At 36.0% G+C, this 8,389-nt stretch overlaps 1 pseudogene; it reads left to right on the forward strand.

Annotated features, from left to right (window-relative positions):
- The first annotated feature begins 2,212 nt into the window (after nt 1-2,212).
- On the forward strand, nt 2,213-5,672 carry LOC148942986 (ribulose-phosphate 3-epimerase-like; annotated as a pseudogene).
- Nucleotides 5,673-8,389: the final 2,717 nt, after the last annotated feature.

The following is an 8,389-nucleotide window of genomic DNA, read 5'->3' on the forward strand; positions in this document are numbered from 1 at the left end:
TGGGAAAAAGGTTAAGTTTACCCCTATAAATATAATAAAAAATGAACCTTAAGAAGGAACTGATTCATTCTTAGCCCGGTTATAAGAGGGAATCAATGTACGAATCCCCCTATAACAACAAATACAGTTCCTATTGACAAGACGTAGTGGAAGTGAGCAACAACATAATAAGTGTCATGTAGAACAATATCAATTCCAGAATTCGAAAGGACAACTCCAGTAAGACCCCCTACAGTGAATAAGAAGACAAATCCCATGGTTCATAATATAGATGGGGTTATAGTAAGTCGTGTTCCGTGAAGAGTCCCGATCCATCTAAAAATCTTATTTCCAGTAGAGATTGCAATAATTATGGTTGCAGCAGTGAAATAGGCTCGAGTATCCACATCTATACCTACAGTAAATATATGGTGGGCTCAGACCACAAAACCAAGAATCCCGATAGCAAGTATAGTATAAATTATACCTAACGTACCAAATGCTTCTTTTTTCCCTCTTTCTTGACTAATAATATGAGAGACCATACCAAATCCGGGTAAGATTAGAATATATACTTCAGGGTGACCAAAGAACCAAAATAGATGTTGATAGAGGATGGGATCTCCACCACCTGCGGGATCAAAGAAAGAAGTATTTAAATTACGATTAGTCAACAACATGGTAATAGCTCCTGCCAGTACAGGTAGAGACAAAAGTAAGAGGACGGCTTTGATTCCTACGGCCCATACCAAGAGTGGTATACGGTCAATAGATATTGACTGAGGTCGTATATTGATAATAGTGGTAATGAAGTTTACAGCTCCTAAGATTGAGGAGGCCCCAGCTAAGTGTAGGGAGAAGATAGCTAAATCTAGCGAAGGTCCGGCATGGGCAATGGCGGAGGACAGGGGTGGTTAGACTGTTCATCCGGGTCCTGCTCCTCTTTCAACCATAGATCTAGCTAAGAGGAGAGTTAAGGAAGGTGGGAGTATTCAAAATCTCAAGTTGTTTAGACGGGGAAAAGCTATATCAGGGGCCCCTAATATAATAGGTACTAGCCAGTTACCAAATCCCCCAATCAGAATGGGTATAAGTATAAATAAGATAATAATAAATGCATGAACCGTCACAATGACATTATACACCTGTTCATCTCCGTTTAGGGAGCCGGGTTGACCCAATTCTGACAGAATAAATATGATTAAAGAACGTAACACTAGTCCTTACCAATATCCTAAAATAAAATATCCAGGTCAAATATATCTGTGAGATGTGTAGAATAAACTCAACGTTGCATAAGTAAAGGGTAAGATCATCGGTGCTCACTTGTAAGTTTATTTAAGGAAACTTCCCTTTACTAAAATTACTTCCGGGCTTAGTGGTTTAAAAAATGTAAGATTGCAAATCTTAAGATGGTCAATCCCTAGGCTTAATGGTTCTGACTTTTCAAATCTCATTAAACAGTAAGATATAAATACATATATATATGTGTTTTGTGCACGTAGGATTTTGATTACTAAAGAGGAATTTACATTTCATATATAATATATAGGGACGAGGTGCCTGATAAAAAGGATTACGTTGATACTGTAATTATGTAGATAATACCCTCGTCTGGGCAAGACGCAAAAGAATTACAGCTTAAGAATCTCTTATTCCCGGCTTTGAAGGCTGGTAGTTTAGTTAACTTAAAGCTTTTCAGAAATAATAGGGGAAGTAAGACATTAAATCTTATCGATAAAACCGCTAGAACTTCTATGTTTTTAGATTTTATTTCTGAGGGAAACAAAAGAGAGCTCATAGCAATCTTAAAATAAAAATAGACTGAGAGACATGAAGATGAAACAAGAGCCAAGATAATAAAGGGGGGTAAAATATTTATTTTTAGAGATATTCATTTGATGAAAACCCCAGGAAAGGGGGGAGCCCAGCTAAAGAGAGGAGGCCGATTGAAATTGAAATCTTATACGTTAGTCTAGTGCTATCATTTATTTGAGTTAGAGAGAACAACCCCTTCTGCTGTAATAGGGCTACTACAAGATAAAGACTAATTAAGTAAGTGACATATTAAGTTGATACTAGAAAAAATCTGGTTGTATTAATCATAAGCCAGGATAAATGTCTAATAATGGAAAAAGCTATAATGAGGCGGAGGGTGGCGTGGCTGACCCTCCCGAGCCCCCCCATTCGGTGTCTGACGAGTATAAAACAGGAGATTGTATAGTGGGTTATAATGATACCTAGAAGAGGTAAAATTTTTTTTAAAGTCCGTTAGAGTGCAAGGACCTTCCGCGATATAGACTTGAAGATAATCACCAGTCATATATGAAACAGGGCTGCTCCAATCTTAGTTAATAGAGCAAGGGGGATCAAAAATGAAAATGATTGATTTAGTGTACTCGCTAAAAAGATCACTGAGGCTACCGATTGAATTAAGAAATATTTTAGTCTATTTTCCTTTCTTTCTTCAATTATAATGGTGATAAATCTTAAAGAGTTTATTTCTATTCTAATCCACAAACCTAACCAGGAGTGGGCAGATACTATAAGGACGTAGGAAAAAAATAAGCATAATCATTTAAAGAGAGATTTTTCTATCATTGGGGTATGAGCCCAGTAGCTTAACTTAGGTTACTCTTTATTTCAGCCAGGAGAGAAAGACTCCCCCCCCCCCGAGAACGCTTTATAAATGAAGCAGTTTGAGGGAGGAGTTTTTCTCGGAGGCTAAGTCAAAGCTAGACATATGGCGCTACTCAAATAGTACACAAAACCTGTATCATGAAAAACTAAACTTCAATGTTAATCATCATGAAAACCGCGGCACCTATTAAGATTAACTTAGCAGTCATTTCAAGCGAACTCGTTGGCAGGAGGGGGGTTGGAACCCTCATTCTAGAAGTTTTTGGGAGCTAAAATTGGGACGAGTCAAATTTGCATTTCTCAGACTTTAAGGGAACATGTTGAACAGGGCAATTTTTCGGAACAAACTCAATAGACCCCTCATTAACATTGAAAAAGCGACACACAAAATTCCCTAAACGTAATGTTTAAGCTGATTTTTAGTGATTTTAGGGGTTTTTGGATCTAAAATTTTAAACTAATTTACTTATATAGAACGTCATTTAAATCATATTAAATAAAAAAAGTAATTTAATAGAATGTATGTATAAGAACATACATAAGCATACTACTAGTATGTTTATCCTAACACGTAGTGTTAGGATATACATACTAGTCAAACGTACAATTGTACGTTTAACATACATACAATTGTCAAACGATATATAAACATACAATTGTCAAACGATTTCATAGCAGCACCAACAGCCGTCTCAAGCTGTAAGACATTAACACCATTTTTAACTGTTTTTGGGTTAACAATGACTTCCATATCCAGAAGGATTACTTGCAGATTGGCTAAAGAAAAAAAATCCTACCTCTTACTGACTTGAAACAATTTGGGAACCTAAAATCCACCTCTACTTCCCATTACCTCGTTTCTCTTATTGATCACATCGGGAAAACCCTTGAAAAGCCTAATTCCTGGCTAAATTTAATTTCCATCGACCTTCAGAAAGCATTCGACCTTGTTAACCACAATATTTTAATTGAGAAACTTGTCAAAGAGTTCAATATTGATCCCTTACTGGTGAAATTAGTTGCCTCCTTCTTAACAAATAGATCGCAAGTTGTCAAATACCAAAATCATTATTCAAATCCTCTCCCTGTCCACAACGGCATACCCCAAGGTAATCTCCTAGGTTCTTTTCTTTTTTCAGTAATGATCAACAGCCTCGCAAAGGGATTTCCTGACCGATGGAAATTTGTTGATGACTTAACGGTTGTTGAAACTTGCTTCAGAAATTTAATAAGTGACCCTATGAGTATCCTCAATAAAATTGGAGACGAGGCCTTAGACTTAGACATGACAGTAAATCCCTCTAAGTCCATGATAATGCCCATTTGTTTCCTCAAATTCTCGCCCTATTTTCTTAATCTTATCCTTCCTGAAATTTCTGTGTCCTCATTTAAACTACTTGGCGTCACAATTTCTTCAAATTTAAAGTGGGATATCCACGTTAAAGACATCGTCCATAGAGCTAATGTGTCTATCGCCCTCCTTAAGCTCCTAAATAAATTCAGCGTCCCCTCTTCCCAATCCTTAAGAGTTCAAAGGTCTTTTGTCCGCCCGCATCTAGAATATGCTTGTCCAGTTTGGCACCCTGGTATCTCTCACGAAGAATTGGAAAAAATCGAATCAATTCAAAAAAGGGCCTTGCAAATAATTTTCAAAGAAGGCAAGGTGCCATATTCTCTGCTTCTAAGAAAAGCTAGTCTGAAAACCCTGGAGCAAAGCAGGGTTTCGTTGTGCCTCCGTTTTGCAAAAAATACCATAACAAACCCTCGGACGGCAAGTATTTTCCCCAAACGTCACTCTCCATCCAGATTACGGCCACCTCGAGCGGTTTCTGAGCCCATCCCTGCTTTGTCCCCCATTCGCTGCGTTACTTCCAGATATGAAAGAACTTTTATCCCCTTCATTAGAGAAAAAATGAATAAAATGTCTCAATAGTTTCTTTTTTCCCTCTTTTTTGTTTATTAGTTAATAGTACTGCCGAGGGTCTTGCACTCATTTGCTTGCCCCCCCCCTTTCTGGAACAGTTTTTATTGTTTTTAACTCTTATTGATTTACTGTAGTTGAGCTTTTTATATTTTATTAATATAACTTTTAAATTAAATGCATTTATGTCTTACTCTAAGTTTAGTTTAACCACTTTCTAACAGTTTTTAATGCATTTATGTCTTGCTCTAAGTTTAGTTTGACCAGTTTTTATCTTTTTAATTTATAATTGGCTTTTTACAGTTTAATTATTGACTTTTAAATGATTGTTAATTATGGTTTTCTCTATTTCGTTGTTGTTCTTTGCATTTTTAGTGTAACCATTTATATTGTCCACTCCGAAGTCCAAATTTGGCCCTTTATGGGTTTGTGATAGCGATTTTAAAAAAATAAATATCTTATCTTACCAGATTACCACCTGATCGTTAAAATCTTATAAGTTGAAATAAAACTTTCCATTGGGCTTTCAATTTTAAACTGGTATTTGTCAAATTTGGCACAAGAATGTAAAGAGATAATTAATTCTGGTTTTTATTTTCTTCATTTAGACGTTAGAGATGGAAACTTTGTCCCAAAACTTACGTTTGAAAAAACAGCTTCGAAATATCTTAGAACCAAATACCTGTGACGTCTTCGAATCCAATTGGTGGCATCTTATCAAGAGAAGTGGGTTCAATCAATGGCTGAGGCAGGCGTAATTCGGTACAAATTTCATTTAAAGGCCAGAAATGACATTGAAGCATTGTTTAGTAAAATGAAAAAGTAAAATCTAAGTAAGTCGATGATTTCATATAGTACATCCATCTTTGTGACCTTGTTCTTATAATTATAGTTGAGCCAATGTTTAGCGAGCAAAATTTTATGTAGAACATGGTACAAAAAATCAAATGCCTCCGAATTCACTTTTCCAATGTAGATATTGAACATAGATGGTTGAGTTTCTCATGCACAAGTCAGCTGCTGTGTACAAATTTAAACCAACGAAATTTAGGCTGGCAATCCAGTAACGGGTGCCAAAAGCAAACCAAAAGCCATCAAAGGTCTGCGAGATAAACATGACAAAGCTAAATAACTAGAGCAAAGACCAAGTTACCTTTAGACCTATATTTTTAACTTTTTAAACTTTAATGGGAAACATAAGAAACGCTTATTCTCATACTGTATCTTAGAACCATCTTGGAAATATCTCAGAACCAAATAACCGTGACGTCTTTGACTCCAATTGGTGGTATCTCATCCAGAAAAGTGGGTTCAATCAATGGCTGAGGCAGGCGTAATTCGGTACAAATTTCATTTAGAGGCCAGAAATGACATTGAAGCATTGTTTAGTAAAATGAAAAAGTAAAATCTAAGTAAGTCGATGATTTCATATAGTACATCCATCTTTGTGACCTTGTTCTTATAATTACAGCTGAGCCAATGTTTAGCGAGCAAAATTTTATGCAGAACATGGTACAAAAAATCAAATGCCTCCAAATTCACTTTTCCAATGTAGATATTGAACATAGATGGTTGAGTTTCTCATGCACAAGTCAGCTGCTGTGTACAAATTTAAACCAACGAAATTTAGGCTGGCAATCCAGTAACGGGTGCCAAAAGCAAACCAAAAGCCATCAAAGGTCTGCGAGATAAACATGACAAAGCTAAATAACTAGAGCAAAGACCAAGTTACCTTTAGACCTATATTTTTAACTTTTTAAACTTTAATGGGAAACATAAGAAACGCTTATTCTCATACTGTATCTTAGAACCATCTTGGAAATATCTCAGAACCAAATAACCGTGACGTCTTTGACTCCAATTGGTGGTATCTCATCCAGAAAAGTGGGTTCAATCAATGGCTGAGGCAGGCGTAATTCGGTACAAATTTCATTTAGAGGCCAGAAATGACATTGAAGCATTGTTTAGTAAAATGAAAAAGTAAAATCTAAGTAAGTCGATGATTTCATATAGTACATCCATCTTTGTGACCTTGTTCTTATAATTACAGCTGAGCCAATGTTTAGCGAGCAAAATTTTATGCAGAACATGGTACAAAAAATCAAATGCCTCCAAATTCACTTTTCCAATGTAGATATTGAACATAGATGGTTGAGTTTCTCATGCACAAGTCAGCTGCTGTGTACAAATTTAAACCAACGAAATTTAGGCTGGCAACCCAGTAACGGGTGCCAAAAGCAAACCAAAAGCCATCAAAGGTCTGCGAGATAAACATGACAAAGCTAAATAACTAGAGCAAAGACCAAGTTACCTTTAGACCTATATTTTTAACTTTTTAAACTTTAATGGGAAACATAAGAAACGCTTATTCTCATACTGTATCTTAGAACCATCTTAGAAATATCTCAGAACCAAATACCCGTGAGGTCTTTGACTCCAATTGGTGGTATCTCATCCAGAAAAGTGGGTTCAATCAATGGCTGAGGCAGGCGTAAGACGGTACAAGTTCCATTTAGAGGCCAGAAATGACTTTGAAACATTGTTTAGTAAAATCAAAAAGTAAAATTCAAGTCAGTCGATGATTTCAGATAATAGGTCAATCTTTGTGACCTTATTCTTATAATTATAGTTGAGCCAATGTTTAGCGGACTAAATTTTATGTAGAATATGATACAAAAAATAAAATGCCTCCGCAGTCACTTTCCCAGTGTAGATATTGAACATAGATGGTTGAGTTTCTCATGCACATGTCAGTTGCTGTGTAATAGTTGAAACCAACGAAATTAAGGCTGGCACACCAGTAACGGGTGCCAAAAACAAACCAGAAGCCATCAAAGGTCTGCGAGATAATCGGGACAAACCTATATGGCTAGAGCAAAGACCAAGTTACCTTTAGACCTATGTTTTTAACTTTTTTAAAATTTTAATTGGAAATATAAAAAACGCTTATTCTCAGACTTTATCTTAGAACCCTCGAAGAAGTATCTTAGAACCAAACACCCGTGACGTCTTTGAATCCAATTGGTGGTATCTCATCCAGGAACTTGGGTTCAATCAATGACTGAGGCAGGCGTATATCGGTACAAGTTCCATTTAGAGGCGAGAAATGACTTTGAGACATTGTTTAGTAAAATCAAAAAGTAAAATCCAAGTCAGTCGATGATTTCAGATAGTAGGTCAATCTTTGTGACCTCATTCTTATAGTTATAGTTGAGCCAATGTTTAGCGGACAGAATTTTATGTAGAATATAATACAAAAAATAAAATGCCTCCGCAGTCACTTTCCCAGTGTATATATTGAAAATAGATGGTTGAGTTTCTCATGCACATGTCAGCTAAAGGTCTAAAGATAGCCAAAGTTACCTTTAGACCTAGGTTTTTAACTTTTTTAAAATTTTAATTGGAAACATAAAAAACGCGTATTCTCAGACGGTACATTGTGACTAAACTGTTCTTATTTGACTAAAAATATAGCAATAGAATTTTGAAATTTGTATGATGTTTCGCAATTTCTGATAATGATGATAAAGGTGGAATCCAAACTAATCCCCTAGTATTTTAATTTGAAGCTCAGATTTTTCAAGTTTGGCACAAGAATGTCGAGATAATTAATTCTGGTGCTGATTTTCTTCGTTTAGATGATATGGATGGACACTTTGTTTCGCATCTAGCGCTTGGACATTCTTTTGTGAAAAGGCTTAGAATCAAACTACCCAACACTTTATTCAAAGCCCATATGTTGGTGTCACCTGATAACGAGAACTCACCAGGCAAAGGCAAAAATCTACAAAAGGTGAAGGATATCAATAAAACATGAAGTTTCTGCAACTAAACACGCGACGAATGGTA

The sequence above is a fragment of the Artemia sp. Qi Xiang Cuo genome, chromosome 16 (genome assembly GCF_049724085.1).
Source record: "Artemia sp. Qi Xiang Cuo chromosome 16, ASM4972408v1, whole genome shotgun sequence".
Lineage (NCBI taxonomy): Eukaryota > Metazoa > Arthropoda > Branchiopoda > Anostraca > Artemiidae > Artemia > Artemia sp. Qi Xiang Cuo.